The sequence below is a fragment of the Cyanistes caeruleus genome, chromosome 1, assembly GCF_971803275.1.
Source record: "Cyanistes caeruleus chromosome 1, bCyaCae1.hap1.1, whole genome shotgun sequence".
NCBI lineage: Eukaryota > Metazoa > Chordata > Aves > Passeriformes > Paridae > Cyanistes > Cyanistes caeruleus.
Genome location: NC_141701.1, coordinates 63,078,451 through 63,096,824, shown reverse-complemented (window position 1 = coordinate 63,096,824; position 18,374 = coordinate 63,078,451). Strand labels below are relative to the sequence as shown.

The following is an 18,374-nucleotide window of genomic DNA, read 5'->3' as shown; positions in this document are numbered from 1 at the left end:
CCACTACACAAAATCATCTTAACACATTATTTTTGATAGCAAAAAGGAAAAAAAAAGTTGTATGATTATCAATTGGTAATGTAATTACCAAAAAGTGAGTTACTTCCATTATTAAATTATGGACTGGATTCTGAACCAATCCTATTTATTGGTTGGTTGTGACCTTGTCACTCCAGTAAGCAGGAAAAATGACTTTTCAAAGTGGTGAGATGAGACAAAGCTGCATGTAGGTATTATTTTTCCAAGGAAAAGAGCTGTCATTATGGCTTTCTTGGTATGGTTATGTTATCTTGTATTATTCTAAACTTGATGTGGAGATGTGGAGTAAAATTAGAGGAAACTGAGATGTTGTATTCATATCCCAGTAGAAGTTACAGTGGTACAGGAAACATAGGGTAAATTTCAGGTAAAATGTACTACTCCCTGGATGCAATTAAAAACATAATTATAATATTAATGTACTTCTGTCCCAAAGTTGCCCACCTCCATGGTACAACCACCCCTTACCATTGAGCATGTACTCTGTATTTAATTGACGGTATCTTTAAGAGTAAAGAGTGAGGATTTTACACCAATCAGTAACAAAGGTAGGTATGATTAGAGTCCCTCAAGCACAACCTAAACATAATGAGATAGTATAAAGGGAACTTGATAATGGGGAAATGTTATGGAAGATTCCACTGTAGCTACTGGGATCAGTCAATGGGCTGAACCTCTTTTCTCCCCCATAGAAAATACTCATTTTTCCATTATTAAAAAAATAACAGAACCCATTAGAAAAATAGGTTCTTGCCAATTTGGTAAGAACAACTCTTTGCACACTGAATGCTTTTATTGGGTATTGGGGCTTGTCTGTGCATTGCTTTGAATACACTTTTTGCAGTCAGATACTACTGGCAATCCTTGAACCTTAACCTATCATGTTTTTGTATCAATGAAGAGTGTTATTCCATAAACTGTTAGTGGGAGTCCCTCACAGGCATTATCAGTTGCCAGCAGTGGGTAACAGATCCAAAAAAAGCAGGAAGACCCATTGAGGGGTCTCCCTCATGCTGTTGTTGTGTGTCCCCAAACAAGTCAGTTGAACCAGCCCTGGATCTAGGGGCCTGCTCAGTGAAGGATCCCATAACAGGACACTGACAGATGATCGGTCACAAGGGTCTCAGCTTTCCTGGGGCACTGACAGACAAATCAAATACCAAGGGTCAGGGAGATCTCCCCTTCGTGAGTGACATTTGGATAGCAGAATACTTCTTACTATTGATTCTGTGCTTTTAGATAACTTCTTTGCAGGACTACCCCAAATTTGCAGTTTGTACCTAGCTGCCAAAACTGAGTATTATGGTACAAGAACTGCACTACTCATAGCAGGAGCCCTGGTTTGTGAATTGTCAACATTTCCTTGAGGTGGAGTCAATAGTGATGCTGAAAAAAACAAAACATTCAATAAATATTATTTTATTCTATACTTCCCAATCCATTAGCAAATGACAAAATATGTCTAGCAGGAATAAACATTTTAAATCATCCAGCTTAAATGACACGAGCACAGGGGCATGGGGTAAGGGGTAAAAAATCCCTTTGGGTATTTTTTAAAGCTATCCTATTGCACTCATAGTCCAATTATCATATTTGTAATTAATCTTGGAATACCAGGAAAACCTCACAGGTCTGGAAGACCCTTATACTGAAAAAAAAAAAAATTAAAAAAAAAATTGGATGTTAGTTGAATTCAAAAATTATTTAAATGAGAACTTTGGCAGAAAGGTTTAACGTTGAGGTTAACAAACTGTAAAGTTATATGGTAGAAGTGGAATGGCTTTGGTGAGAGCAATAAAACAAAATCCCAATCAGAGGCAGCCATTGCTGGTGTTCCTGGTTTCCCTCTCCCTCACAGCTGGCTCCCTGCACTTCAAAGTCCAGCTGTCCTCCTGGCTTGCACTAACACAAGTAGAGAATGATCGACCCAACATCTATCTTCAGGTCTTTCTTGTAAATATGTTTTTGTTAAGCATGATTGTTTGGATTCATTATAGGTGTAACTGAAGAAAAGTTTAAAGGGGTGTGATATATGAGAAGTCGTATTAGATGATTTAATAGTCTCTACTGGGCTTTAAGCTTGATGTTATGAGAATGTGATTGTTTTCTTATGACCCATGTGGAAGGAATTTAACCTATTTCTACAAACTACAAGTATCTCCTGTGGATCCTCCTGGTCATATTCCCCACTTTTTACTGGAACATCCAAGGCCATTGAAGTCGTGGATTTTCTTGCTAGGAGGTATTTACAGACTAACAAAAGCACCTGCAGAAGAAAAATTTGATAAAAATAAATTAAGCATAACAGTTTTTAATATGTCTGTGTGAAACTTGAGCAAAGTCCCTTTAGAATGACGGCACCCTTATGTCAGTGTAAATAAGCTATTTCAGATTTTTGAATTCTTATTTAGAGCTGTGTTCATCTAACAGGAAATAAGAGGGTGAACAAAGAGGTCTTCCTCACAGACAAGAACTAGAGGAGTCAGATATTCATGGAGCATTTTTCTATTACCTTACCAAGGCTTTAACGTGGAGGTCAAATGTTCTTCAGCCAGATGTAATATTTTTTTCCTTCTGTAGGGCTCAGACTACACCATGAGAAAAAAATCCCTCAGCAATGTGGAAAGGCTTTTCATGGAAGAAACAAGAAGGTGAAGATGACTGGCTGACTGGGAGCTACATGTGTGAATCTGAGGGGAGGCAGAACATCCTGAATCTCTCAACTGTCCCTTTAGTTGTTGATTATTGAAAAACAGAATAAGTGAAGGTGATAATCTATGGAAAATTTTGCAGAGGACTACAAGGGTTACTCACACACCTCCCACATGACTGTTCCTGTGAATTTTTGCATAGTGAATTGTGACAGAGTAAACTGGGAAGAAATATCTACAGATTACTCCAGTTAGCCACTAATACTTCCAGAAATTGCCTAGACTGAGAGAGTCTAGAGGGAAGGGCTGGGGGATGAACCTGGAATACTTCAAGATCCAGCTTCTTCTAAGAAGAAAGAAAGGAATTTAAAAAAAAAATAAAAAATATTGTATATTAATGAATGTCCAGGAAGAAATTTGCTGTAAGTGGTGTATGAACACCTTGTTAAACTAAGACCCTCAGAGGAAAAGAATAAACTAAAAGAGTGCAACCTACATACTGATTTTATTCTTCTAAGATGTTTGAATTTTTTTTTCTGGATCCTCCTGGTATTAGAGAACATATTAGACTAATTCATGCAATGTAAATAACCTGGGAAGCCTGGAAATATTACACTTCCATCTAAAAGTTAAAAAAAAATAAAAATAACTGGGAGACTATCTTTCTTATCTATGTGAAAACATAGTTTAGCATTGTTACCAATCAGCAAAGGACTAGCAAATGATTTACTTCATCATCTGTGACAATTTGTGATAAATGTATTTACAATGTGTTGTCCATAGTTCCTTATCAAACTAATTTTGAGGCCACACCAATTTGTTATTACAGTGTATCCTCTACATGATAACTTCTTGAAAAGTTTGTTTCTGGTCATTTAGAGCATAATTGACTACATGTGACAAGAGTAATTAATGGATAGTTTTCAATAGTTCTCCCAAAGCTTCTGAAAATGTAATGCTCTGGATTAATTTCTGCAGCTGCTCAGAAGACAACCCAGGCAAAGCTATGAAGTCAAGTCTCATGATCTAAAGTGAATAATGACTCTTTCATCAACATAAATACCTCCTTTACTTTAAAATTTAGAAGAAATGAAAAAGCATAAACTTATTTGTACTATTCTCACAAAACATTTCTATAATTTTCTGTTAGTATAATTGATTAGAACCAATTTTAAAAGCCTTTCTAAGAATTCTGAGTTTACTGGGTGTGATTTACAGCTACTCCAGCCTGCAGAGCCTTACTGATATGGAACTGAAATACTTAGTTGAATAAAAAACTACTGCTCATGTCAAGCAAAAGAAAGAATAAAGGTATTTAAAGGTTTTAATGGATTTCCTCAATGTAGTAATAAATCAAACACTAAAAATTATAAACTTGTTTGCAAACAGATACCAAAGATTTGTGAAAAATGCATGACATTTTTCTCTTTAGAACAAATACAAACGTTACTAATTGTTCATCTTTTACTGTGCCCATAACTATTTCCTGAACTCATCAGCTTTGTACATTTTAAACTTTTATGAAATACAATTATTTTTCCACATTAATTTAAGAAACCTTATTCATATGTTTCATTCAATTAATTATTTTTTGTACATTGAAGTAGAATAACATTGTTTTCATTAAATTATTATTTCCATGTTTTAGCAAGATTCTTGAACTTTCATTACTATTATGGAAGTGATGCTTAGATTTTTGCCATGATTTTTCTGTCATATTTATGGAAAATGGTTGACTGTTTGGCATAATATACAAATCCAGGAACTCCATAACCATGCAAGTTTCTTAAGTTTATTGCTTACTGGTATCTGCACAACTCTTGGCAATCGTTCCCTAAATTACTTCCTCATATTGTCTGGAATATTTTTGGGGACTGTGACAATTAACCACACATTTGGTTTGTTTGTGTTTTTTTATATTTTGGGTTTAATTCAAACTTATTTGTTCATTGATTAAACTGCTTTCTACTTACAATATTCTTCAAAAAAAAAAATCCACTATGCAATGGATTTTATTTTTTCTGTTACCCTACTTCTACTTAAACTAAATTATTCGAAGCTGATATTCACAAATAGATAAAATATGGTGGTTTGTGATATTAAGTTCTTATTAATATGGTTTTGTGATAGCTATGCTATTAATGAATAAGAGAGCCATTAATTAACTATATAAGACAACTAAACTGAATGAAAGAAATATTCTTTACTATACTTCTGTTTGTTTCAGGGGTTGAGGGTGTCATTAGCTGATGTGCAAGGAAAATACAGAGGAAAATATCTCATGTAACTGAACAGGAAGAAAAAATAGTCATTGCTTGGCTCCTTATTTTATGTAACATGAATTCCCTGAAATTAGCCAAGGCTTTTGATATTTCTCTACTTTGTTCCACCAGAAGCCTCAAACTAAAACCCAAAGCACTCTTCAGCTAGGGAGAGAAGTTTTTAAAGGGGGTAGTTATTTTTCTTCCTACTTCTTCCACATTGCTTCCCCATTTTGATGGGAGGACTATGGAATTCAAGCAAACGTATAACCTTTTTTAATCAGTCTGTGCTATTAACTGTCCTGCTGAGTGCTGCACAGAATCAAGAGATTATGTATAAATCAATTACATAGGCATGCTATTTGCTGGAATGTTCATCTATTCCATTAGTTGAGACAGATTTTAATTGTCATCTTTATGTTTCAGGAGGAATTAAAGCCATCGATATCAGACACAATTTTTTTGAGAATTATAGAATATGCTGAGTCGGAAGAGACCCATCCCGATCATCAAGTCCAACTCCTGGCCCTGCACAGGACACCCCAAGAGTCATACCACATGTCTGATAGCAGTGTCCAAACACTTCTTGGACTCTGTCAGGCTGGTGCTGGGAGCTCCCCTGGGGAGCCTGTTTCAGTGCCCAGCCACCCTCTGGGTGAAGAACCTTTTCCTGATATCCAACCTAAACCTCCCCTGGCACAGCTTCAGGCCATTCCCTTGGTCATGTCACTAGTCATGAGCGTGAAGACTGGTACCTGCCCCTCCACTTCCCCTCATGAGATGTGGAAGACCACAATGAGATCTCCCTTCGATCCCCTTTTCTCCAGGCTAAACAGACCAAGTGATCTCAGGCTCTTATTCAGCTTCTCTTCAAGGCCCTTCACCATCTTTTTTGCTCTCCTTTGGATACTCTCCAACAACGTTTTTGTCCATATATTGTGGTACCCAAAACTGCACACAATATTCAAGGTGAGGCAGCCCCAGCTCAGAGCAGAGCAGGACAATCCCCTCCCTTGCCCAGCTGGCCATGCTGTGCCTGATGCCCCCCAGGACAGGGCTGGCCCTCCTGGCTGCCAGGGCACTGCTGGCTCATGGTCAGCTTTCCCTCGACCTGGTGCCTCTTGGTGCATATTTACATGACAGCTTAACTCAGAAAGTGGACAGTCATGTTGTGCATCCCAGCATATTGTGTTTGCGAAGCTGAAGCTTACATCAAGAATAATGAACTTCTCCAGACTTTTTGTAGGGGAAAAAAATGCATGGCATCTAACTAAACTGTGTGACTTAAAAAGTTGTTGTTTTGCACATTTTTTAATACCTGCTAAAAACAGAGGGCTTGATTGATTCTCTATTTACTTTTTTCAAATCAGAAAGGAGTAAATCCAGGGTACAGCACTGGGAAATGACCATTCTAATCCAGCCCTGCTTGGTTACTTCTTCCTACTCTTTGTGTCCCTGGAGAAGGGAGTTTCTGATGTGCCCCTGGTACATGATATACAGTGAATAAACATCGTTATAATGCTTCAGATTTTATTCTCAGTTTAATTGCTTGAGTTTATGTACCTGTCTCTTGTCACTTCACAGAAGTGCCCCTGGTTTTTTGACCTGGAGGTGAAATTTGTCTTTTAGTGAACAATAAAGTCTTGCAAGCTGCACAAAATAAGCATCTGGTATCTTGTCAAATGATCCAGAAGGTTTTCAGACTCCATAGTGGAACACTGTTTCTGCTGGTTTTATCCCAAAAATAAACATATTTATTAAAAAACATAGTCAAATTTCAAAGATGGAAGACAGTTCTTCTAAATGAACATGTTTCCAAATGTAGAATAAGGTATCTCAACATTTAGCCTCTGCCCAGGAAATGTTCAGAGTTCTCTTTCTCTCTGTAACCTTTTCCTTGTCCTCCAGGGATATCTTAGATTCAGCATAAAGTATTGATATTTTACAAAAGAGAAGTAAAAAGTCACAATCCTTAAATTTCCTATCAAAGATGTTGTGGAGAATAAGTCTCAGAATGCTAAAAAGTAAGGTCAGGATTTTTTTTTTTCTTAAATAGATATGGGAAAAGAAAAATCATCAGGTTTGCAAAAATGAAAAAAGGGAAAAGACATTTGTGTCACTCAAAAGAAAAAAAAAGAGAAAAAGAAAAAAAAAAAACCAGAAATATTTGGTGAGGTATTCTTTAAATGGACCACTTAACTTTCCTTCATTTAGTCAAGGTAGTGTTAAAATTATCTCTTCAGACTTCCTGTAAAAGCAAGAATTGGTTTCAGTTATTTAAGTTGAAATACCTATACCACTTGCTTGGAATAGTAATGGAGGATGTCAAAGGGCATTCCTAAAGCTCAAACAAGCGTTAATAACACCTTCAGTATTCTTGCACACAGATTTAAACCCTGCGTTTGAAATCTTTATGGAAGCCAGAAAACTTGGTCTTGGAACCATTCTTACTCAGACCCTGGAGGGTGAAGAGAAGATCATTACACATATTCCCAGTCTGCTGACTTAAGTGGAATGAAATTATGTAGTCTTTAAAGCGATAGAAGCACCATTTACAGTCAGGGCCCTGCAGCACTGTGACCTTCTTTCTCTAGGCTGTAGTTATTGGCAATGCCAGTATGAGACCCACAGCTTAGACTCCACCTCCTCTCCTCATTACAAATGACCTTCTTTGTAGTCCCAGGCCCTCCATGTTTTTGATAGAGGTGCCACACAGCCAGCTGCAGAGTGAAAGGAAGAAAGAAGAAGAATACACCTCATTTGCAGAAGGTGTATTTAAAAGTCACCTTTACATGTCAGTCAGAGTAAAGCAGACATTTCTTTTTCTGTGCCCAACCCACATACAGCAACCTGAGCAGCTTACCACAAAAAGCTTCCAGTTTAAAATATTAGAAAAATATTGAAAAGAAAGACTTGAGACTAGCAATTTATTTTCTTTAATGTTATATAAACCCCCTTTTTTTCTGTGAAACTACTCATTTTAGCTGCTGTTCATTCATTAGCGTCTTTGTTGTTTAAATATGGATGAAGCTCCTCTTTCATCTTGTGAGTTAAATTTAAGATGCATAAACAGGACAGTGAGAGAAGTCTGTGTTTTCCAAAGACTGGATACAAGATTGTACTTCTAGGCATTTTAGTCTAGCACCTTTCTCTATCTGATGAAAAAAATCACATAATCTACCTACCCCTAAAAAACTCTCTGATCATAACAACATAGTGATTACCTGCATATAGGCTAAATTCACTCATAATAGCCTGGTGGCATTTACTAAATCAAAAGTCAGGCTTTGTTATTTCTTTTAATTTAGGCTGGCATTTTATCATTGCTAGTGGCTTTGGGGTCTTTTTTTTGTTTGCCAACCAAAGTCAGATAAACCAAATTTTCTACATTGTCAAGCAGGATTTGAGTTGGCATTAATAGGAGATGTAGATCCTTCAGACTTTCAAATTCAGTCTTGCACTAATGTTTTCAAACCTTAAAAATGTGACAATGCTTTTAAAAAATGTTGTTTCTATTTCCAATTATATGGTCATGAAAGTGAGCTCTGCAAAACATAAATTGACATGATACTGAAGTTTTTACGGCCAAATAGGTCTACTAACTCTTTAAGAAATTACCTCTCTTAGGTTGAAATCTTTGATTACAGACTCTTACAAAAATTAATTAAGACTAACCAGAAATTAAGCAGCTAACAAGACTTTATAGGTCTTCAAGGGCTGTGCAGAGACCACATAAAAGAGACTGAAGCAAGAACAATATATACAATATGAATTACGGGGAGATCACATTTCTTGGGTGTTTTCGAACATTCTCATATCATACTAAGCCTACTGAGGGTTTGAAAACTTTGGCATGAGATTCCTATCACCTAATTTCATGCAATGCACAGTTTACACAGTTTATAAGGTTCAATCTCTACCTCAAACTAGCAATATACTCTGTACTATAGCATCTTTCCCCAGTAATTCTAACTTCTCGCCAGTTTACTTATACCTTAGATCAGTAATTTCCTATTATGATTTCTTATGTCCCAAAGAATGGTGTAGAATGGTGTTTTGGTATCACCTACGAAGAAATGTACAAGAAAAATTTCAGTTGAGTAAATCCAGTTTCCATTTGTTGAATATCTGCTCTGAGATGCTCTTGTTTCCAATCACATCTACCCTTGATAGCACATCATGAAAAAATGGTACTCATGAATACTTGTAGCCATTTGTACATATGGATATATGATATCAGAAAACAGCAACCATTTCAACGCTGTTTTGTAGTTGCAGTAGGGAATTTATTTTATAAAATAAGTGTGAGAGGTATAGCTTAAATAAAATAGACCTGTTTTGATAGCTGAGTGCCTTTTTTAACACTACCTATAGGAAAATAACTGTGAATTTTTTTTTAATGTTAATTTGAAACTATTGAATGTCTTGTTATATTGTTCCAGAGTTAAAAATTCAAACATTGTGCTAATAATTTACCCCAAGATCCACATCTTCTGATTCTATTGAAGTTTTCTCTTCAGTAATTTCCCTTAAGAAAGCCTGGAGCCTCTAATATGAGAGATGCTTTTAAAGGATTCATATAGAATAAGGAAATCTCAAATACTTAATGCCAGAACGAGGGCCTTATTATAGCCATAGCCTGTGCTGAGTATGTTATGTCTTAGAAAAAAAAGATTCTGAAATTCCCCAGGTTTTTAACAATGCTCAATCTTGCAAGACAGTGCTAAGGCGTCTAAACACCTTAATCATGAAATGTTTTAGCTATCTGTAGAAGATGGGCTTGAAGGAATAGGAGCACTTACGGTAGAAAATGTGGTTATATTTCATTTTCTGAAATCTCCTGATGTCCAGTTGATGGGGGTGGAGAGGAGCCCTCGTACAGTAATACTGCACAAGGAAAGCAATGTGTTTGCTAAGCTGATCAATACCATGATTAACTTGGCCGAGCAAAAGACTGATCAATCTTATTATTGATCAGCTTAGCAAACATATTAGTGTGCCTGTGCAGGATGGCTACACTGTGTCTATTAGTGTTTAATCAGGATATACATGCATCCAGGTATTCAAATAAATTTTCAACAGATGCATACTGTCTGTCCAGAACCCAAGCAGAGAGAAATTGATCACAGTCTCTTCCACAGAAGGCAGAAAACTGGCATTAGATTTATATGTTCAAAAAAGTACATTATTTAAATACAGAATGCAAAATAAATCTTCCCTTATCACATTTTACTGAGTCTCTATGACAGATCACTGTATTTCTTAACAGAATTCAGTTCCTATTTTGACTTTTTTTGAAAACATAATGTCTTAGTTCAACAAAGACACACAAAATAGTTCTCAGTAATGTTTCCTGAACTCTGAAACATGACAGATTTTTTTTCCAGTGGTGATGTGGCCTCAAAAGTCATACTTTAAAAACTGATGTAACCTATGAATAATAAAAAATAAAAAAAAAAAGAACTGGTTTTGTATAAGCAAGGTAGTGCTATCCAGCTGGATTCAGATCTAATCAATCAGCTCTTGTTCAAGGTTAGATGTCTGTGACGACTCATTTTATAACGCAACGGGAGCATTTGGTTTTTTTGCGGTTGAAAAAAAAAAAAAATGGTACTCCAAATGGTTTGTGTCTCAGAACTTAAGTCTTAAAGACATTATAGAACCATTTACATATATTTCCATAACAGAATTTATAGTTTTAAACACACTATCTACCCTACTGATTATGATTCTTTTCTGTTATTTGCAGTTCGTATGTCACTTTTTTGTAAATTCAGTCTATATGGTACATGTCTGGATCCAGTAAAATTAATTAATTATGTAAGTAAATAAATAAAGAGTGAATTTTTCTTTCAGTAGCTTATTTATAGAGTACTTAAAGTAATTCAGAAGGTTGCCACATTTTTCTAATTGCCTGCTCTTTGCCTCTTTTCAGCTGTGACCAAATATTATGTCCAAGACTATTTTTGGGAAGATATATGCAGACTTGCAGGGTAGTTGAGGCTTAGTTAAAGCATTTCAAGTCACACTCCTCCAAACATCTGAGGTCAGGGTAGGATCCTTGGTTTTGTAACATGCCAATTATTACAACATTTAGATGCTCACACAGCACCTGAAAATCTGAAGTATCTTCACTGATACTAACTCAGAACAAAAACTGATTTCAATTTGCCAGTCCCAGGGTGAAGGTTTCCAGCAACGGGAAAGCCATGAAATGGGAGTGCAGTACCTGTAACACCACAAGAACTCATGACAGAAGTGCAGCCAAAAATGAAAGATGATGATTACAAGATGTATTCAGGCTAGGTAGCAGACACAGCAGTCCAACATATCACCTGCTAGTCAGTCTTTCTGGGCAAATGTATACTAACACTTGGCTAAAATCTAACATCTAACTCAGCTGTTTTCTGTCAGACTGTATGAAGTATCATAATCACCTTTACAGAGAACAGAAAAGGGGAAAAGCACAAGTTCCTCCTAAGGTTTGTGTTTTCTTGTTCTTATCAGATTGTGCCATTCTGTGTGAAAACAAAAATTGTCTTCAAAGGTTGCTACATGAGCTTTTACATGTATCTGAATCATATCCATTATACCTCTTATGGTTTCTATTATGGATATATACTAATTCTCTTTATATGTTACAAAAACTTTTATTTCTTGTAATAATATTTATTGGTCTATAACCTGGAATTTCAAGACCTTATGTGGAAGATATGGAAACATATCTTAAAGCCTTTCTTTTCAGTTCCACTGTCCCTCATATGTGTTATTTACATTTACATGTGTACTGAACAGCCCATCCACATTTCCATTATTTCTTTCCAGCTGGTACTTTATTTCAACTTCTTTAAAGTCAGAGTGTGGCAGACTTGCCATCCATCATTGTCTAAGAGCTCTTAATTTAGCTACGGAGAGTGTGAAAGCAGGTTAGAATGCTGTACTAAGTCACAAATATAGGATCAGACAAGCCTTTGCTAAGTCTCTCAGTAATTATTAGAGCTCTTTGAAACCTGCTGGCTTCAGTTTGAATGAGTTCAGGTGAAAATTACTGGTGCTTGGTTTGTACTTTTCAAGACCTCTAGCTTTCACATTGCATTCTGAATAAATGGGAAACCAAAAATTCAGTTGAGGTGCTTTGAATGCCTGAAATAGTTTCATATTGTTGCAAAACATTCTCATGTCTCTCTCAGCCTCAGAACAGATAAAAGCCATTGACAGAAGCAGCAGCAGAAATTAAGACATTGCTATGATTCTCAAAACCTTGACAGGAAATGACAGGAACAGGAAAAGATACCTGGTCATGAAGAGTCTTATCTAAACAAGATCACAGGAAAGATGGCACCCATGTAGTACTGGAGGTTCAGACACACAGAAGCAATGTCTTGAAGACTTTAGCAAAGAATATTATAAATGGCTCTCCAGTTCTCCTGAAGAAGTATCTTTATGCAAACTTGCAAATATCCACTAAGAGACTTACTGTGATGCTTTTCACCAGGAAGCAGAAGACAGTTTTTTGATCATAAAAAACACAGGTTAAAGACATCAGATTTGAATGCCTGAAGAATAGAATGCAATAGAAACCTGTCCTATCTCTCATCCTGATGCTGAGCCTTTGCTTATCCTACTTGTTAAAAATGCCTGTGACAGTGGAAAGCCAAAGACAGTTTCCCAGATGTGTGAGAGTAATACTAACTTAGTGAACATTTTTCTGTTGTTTTTTACAGTGTTTTGTTTTCGGTTTGTTTTTGATTTTTGGTTTTGTTTTGTTGTTTTCTTCTTTTTCTGGTGTAGCCTGTACCCTGCTAATTTTATTTTACTTTGAAGAAAATATAACGTTTTTGTCATATTCATGGACCATTTAAAATACAATGGTACTACATCAAATACATTGCCAGATAAAGGATGACTTGAACTGTGACATGATCATATGACAGACACGAAGTTCGGTTCTTGAAAGGTGTCAGCAGGCATGTTTGCATGGATGGATGAAAACAGAACCAGCCTCAATCTGCCTGTTGTCAACCTGGCCAAGCAAAAGTTCACTCTGATCCAGAATAGAGGCAATAACACAGAGGAGTATAAGCCATATACTTCATCTTTCAACAGAATATATTAGCTCAGATCCAGTCACTCATAAAAGCATCTGTAAGTCATACTAAATTCAGTGGATAGATTCAGATTATTTTCTTCCATTGAGACATTAAAGTGTTTGGGCCTTATTTATCGGTTCCATTGTCTATAATTTTTTTATGGCTACTCTCTTTTCTTCAAGGTGTTTTTTGTGTTCTTTTCCTTACTGAGGTTCAATTTGCCATTGACATGACCTGGCAAGAGACAAGGGAATAGTAAGAATAAGTATTGAATTACCTTGCTAAGCATCTTTACTGAGTAGAAAATGGATGTCAGATGTTCACACAAACAGTTATTGAGACTAATACTGAATTTCATAATGAGTCATATTTTACTTCGCTACATTTTTTTTTAAAGCAGTTAAAATGCTTTAAAAAAATGATGTTGAAGACTGGTTTTAAGGGAACACCATAAGATGAGTCAAACCTCTGTGGCAACCTTTAGTAATATTGATCTCCAGATGCTTTTCTGATATTTTCTGAAAGACTTTCTAGGTGACAACAAATAGAACATACTTGAATTAAAAGAAAACATTACTATGGATATTATGGATCATCTTTCTTAACTCCTTCAGTCTTTGCCAGCTTACTTTACACCTGTTATTTAAAGCCATTTAGTGGACATGATAACACACAAATAAATTTTAACCATACTCATAACCAGTATGACTTAAATACAAAATGACATTTGCTTCTCCTATTTCCTGAAATGCTTATGTAGTTTTCTTTTTGCTTTCTGTGGACAAATATTGGTACCCATAAGCTAGAACTCTTTCTTTTCAATGCTGTATCTGATATCATATTTTGCAGCACTTCTATTTCCTGATACAGAAACAGGCCTATTGTTCTTTCTCTTTCCTTAGTTCCCATGGTATAATGAAACAATGTTCTCATGACTCTCACAGTAGCAGCAAAACTTCATATGATCATGAAAAAAACCAGACAACTATTTCCAGCCATATTAGCAGCTGTTTCTCATAGTTGTTGGTCCAATCTCCTGCCACAGAAAGCATTTCTATTTTTGTGTTCTACACATACCTTTCTCTTCCTTTCAAATAGAACACATTTAAATGGCCACTCATTCATCAGCTTCAGTCACCATTACACCTCATACACTTGATTCTGACTCAAGTGACTATGACTTCACCCAATCTGAAGTGGTCCTAACACTGTAGTTCTCCTCCAAGATCATTCCTATTATGGCCTGGATCATTGCTTTGGTTCAAGTAGAGATATGACATACTAGCATAAGGAATTCTCATCAGGTATAGAGAAACTGTGACATATTCTGAACCAGTCAGATACAACAAACCTTGAAAATCAAAACTTTATTTCCCTCTACTGTTGTGTAACCATTTGCATCTTGTCTGTCTAACTTCTGTTACCATAATTCCATGTTACAAGGTAATGGATATTTGATATATTAAATAGCTGGAAAAAAATTCTGAGGTTCATCCATGAAAGGACGAGGATTTAACTCATACACAAACGTGAATACAAATTACATGACACTGGGAAACTGTTAAGTTTGCTTAAGAAATTCCAGCATATAGAGGATCAAAAAGGCTGGCACAATGATATTTACAAGAATTTACAACGAGCTTGTACTTCATACAGTTTAATTCAATGTGCACAAGGCCAAAGCAAATTACTCATATGTGATATTATCACAGAATTTAATATTCACAATATGACAACTTTGTACCCTCACATTCCAGTCAAAAATTAGAATGTGGAGAGTGTACAATCTCATTTCTTGTCTCTAAAGATTACTTCCTTGTCTTTTTTGAGCACTCATTAATTTTTTTTTTTAAATTGTTTTTCTGGCACTGTAATTTATTCTGATCCAAGTCCATCATCCTCACTATGCATTGAAGAATGTGACTTCTGAGTACATGGCCAACCAAACCAGCCAGCTTCCCCTCAGACAATTTTTTTCTCCCATGTTAAATAACAAGACAAAATAGAAGACAAAAATAAGATTGATTGCAATTGCCCCACACTCTTCTCACACTCTTTACTGCCCTATAATATTGCCAGATACTACGTATTCACTTATTAAACAACAACATCCAAATAAACACAGTATAAACAAATGAAGAAAAAGAGAAATAAACTCCTCAGTTTGCTCCTGAAAAAGGTGCAGAAGCTAAACCATGTAGCTGAGGTTCTTCAGAATGTCAATTATTGTGCCAAGTATAGACCTCAAATTTTCTAAAATACCTGCTTTGTACCTTAAACAGAAAATTATCTGAGGGAAAAGAGCAGAAAGGGGTCTATTTTCATCTTTTGTTATTATAACTTCTTTACTCTGCCAGGTAAAATAACTTTTTTGGCATGCCCCAGTCTTAATGAGATTTTCTGAGTAAAACAATCTGACGTACATCTGTATTGATAAGACCTTCTGAGAAATCCTATGGAACTAATCCATGTGACTATTCAAATTTTCTCCTCTAAAATTTGAGATTATGAGGTCATCCCATTAGAAAAATGGTTGATCAGAACAAATATAAATAAAAGTCTAATTGGTGAAGCAGTGGATTTTGCAAATTTTGCAAGGAAAAGTGCCTTAGCCGCTGAACATATGAATGTGAGACAGTGTGGCATGCTGTGTGGTCCATATGTTCAGCTGTGCTTATACTCTGAATTGAATGCAAAAATCTTTAAAAATAAATCTGGCAACTAATTTTATGATAGTTAGATTGTCATAATCACATGTGTATGGTCATTTCTACCTGATGTGGTAACAGATTCTCCAATAGGATGCTTGCTTGGAAGGAATCATGGGTATCAGGTAAGCATGGCATTTAGGAGCTTGGCTTGATTCTTTTTTAAGAATTTTGGATGCTGCAACAGTGGATAAGAAGACAAAATTTCCATAAAGCTTAGAAATAATTTATAAGCATCCTTTTTTCATGTAACTGAATTCTAAAATACTGCACAGATTTTAACAGATGAACATCAGAATGTGTGAAAATGCAGTTTTTTACATGGTTCACAGTTCTGCCTTTTCCCCTGCTACTTTCTTGTACTTTGTACACACTACTTAATAGAACTTTTTTGCTGTCTTGAACAATCCAGCTGAAAATGCCGTGGTTTGAATCCTGAAGACAAAACCCAAGAGTTTCTCTTTTCACAGAAAAACTAACAACACTGAGACCAAAACTCACAGTGAAGGACTGCTAACTCTTCTTGGACCAGACACATAGGCAGAACCAAGCCCCTACATCTCTTTAACTCTGCTTTGCTCTTTCATCATCACTTAACGGGGTGAGTAATGAACTTCTCTGTGTCTATAGGCATCCATCGTGGAATGATACCATCTTGCCTTAGACATGAGACCTTCCTCATGAAGAAAAATGATCCCACTAGATAATTTAGATCCCTAGCCACTTAGACTGAACCTCTTACAGTCACTGTCTCCATACAGTAGTATATAAAGCTCCATTTATCTGGGCACGTATGGTTATATACTTGCCAGATGGGGCTCATTTTCTTTAAAATCATTATCAGCAACTTGTAACCTGACCAAGTTTCTCTTCTTCACTGTTGTTTTCCTCTCTGCCCACCACTGAACATCAGCATTGCCAACAAATTACTGACATCAACTACTAAATGATTTGAAAATGCTACCAGGCAGAGCCAAATTAAGACACATGTAAACAGTGTTAAATTAGTGAACCCAGCATAGAATTCCATAAATACTTATATATTTTCACATGTGTTTGTGGGTGTGTGCATCTCTATATATAAGCATTCACGTGTGTGTTTAGATGCACATACACAATCATATGCAGCCAGAAGTTAACAGAAATGATAAATCAGGGATATATAATTTTAACCTGAAGTTACCACTTTCTCTATTGGACAGGGAAGAAATGTTTACATGGAACACAAAGGATCATACCTACAGTCATTATATGGCTTTTTACAGTAGATGTACTGAGCTTGATCAAGCATCTGGACAGAGCAGTGAGGATCCAAGTTTAAAGTCATGCACATCCTAACTCCATGCCTAACAGCTACCTAAGGATTATTGATCACAATAACAAGAGCTAGTGTGTTTGTGGCCAGGGAGAGGGATTGCTTGTGTCTCAGTGGGTAGAATCATGACAGAGCTGTCAGGAGATCCATAGTTTGAGTGCAGAGTTGTTTCAGGCAAATAGTTCATATCACTGCTTTAAACTGTTCATGAAAGTCACTGCACATAACAGAGAATGAAGTGCTTGAACAGTGGCACTAGAAACTTCAGGGATTTGCTTAAAATTCAGCGTGCATATTCCTAACAATCCAGTACATGTCTTTAAAATTTCAATGCACATCTGTGGGTGAATGCATGTTTTTTAAAGCTCTGCTTCCCATTGTCCTAAGGTTCTCCACAAATGGTATTAATGTTAATGAGATCTCTATAGTCCTACAAAAGAGGTCATTGAGCATTACGCTTCATGCAGCCATATCATTGGGTTTCAGGTTGTGCAGTGGTAAGCCTTAAGAGATTGCCATTGTAGAAAGAGAATTGACTGAAACACAAAAGATCTGGAATTTGGTTGAAATCAAATTTCAAACAGTTCAGATTATTATCCAACACTCTCACAAGTTAATTTTCTGGGACAATATTTTTTTTAATCCTTTTCTTTTTGAAATTAATCAATTCTCCAGATCTCTGTGAAAATGCTGTGGTCCAGACCATTGCTCGTTTCTCCATATTATGGAGCACATTTCACTGTAAACTGGAAATGAAAGACAGCTCAAGACAGCTCTTCTTTTCTGAAACAGGAATTCAAGAAAACTGAAAACCTTCCCCAGATGTTTCTAAAATAAACACCTGGATATCAGCATGACAACAGGGGGCGTTTCCATGGTGTGGACAAAGTCATCTAAGTATAAAAGTACTGAAAATATTTGTAGATAACATTGTGTTAATATAGGTGGGATAGGGGAGGGGAATAAAAAACGTTTATTTATTCTTTTTTTAATAGTCATCCTAAAATGTGTACTACCTAAGAGCAGAATAAACCATATGTCAGTAAAGATATCTACTGGGAATTATTACAGTTTCAGACAAGATGCATTATGGAGAAGGGGAAATGGGGAAATGAGTCAGGGCTTCCTTTACATGCATACAGTTAGAATGGTGAAAGTAAACTGTAAGAAGTGAATATCCTCTAAATTCAAATTCCAAACTAAAACTGGGGGCGTGGGAGGAAAATATGAATACAGTTTGCATAGTGGCAACAGTAAATAATGTCTTATGTCCTCCCTTGACTCCCAGGAACAGCTGCTGGCAGAACTTT

The 18,374-nt window shown here is 36.1% G+C and overlaps 1 long non-coding RNA gene across 1 annotated transcript; it reads left to right on the top strand.

Annotated features, from left to right (window-relative positions):
- Positions 1-14,267: 14,267 nt before the first annotated feature.
- LOC111925406 (uncharacterized) lies at positions 14,268-17,958 on the top strand. Its single transcript, XR_002862230.1, has 3 exons — positions 14,268-14,345; positions 16,220-16,350; positions 17,857-17,958. It is a non-coding gene; the product is annotated as an uncharacterized LOC111925406 (long non-coding RNA).
- The last annotated feature ends 416 nt before the right edge of the window (positions 17,959-18,374 follow it).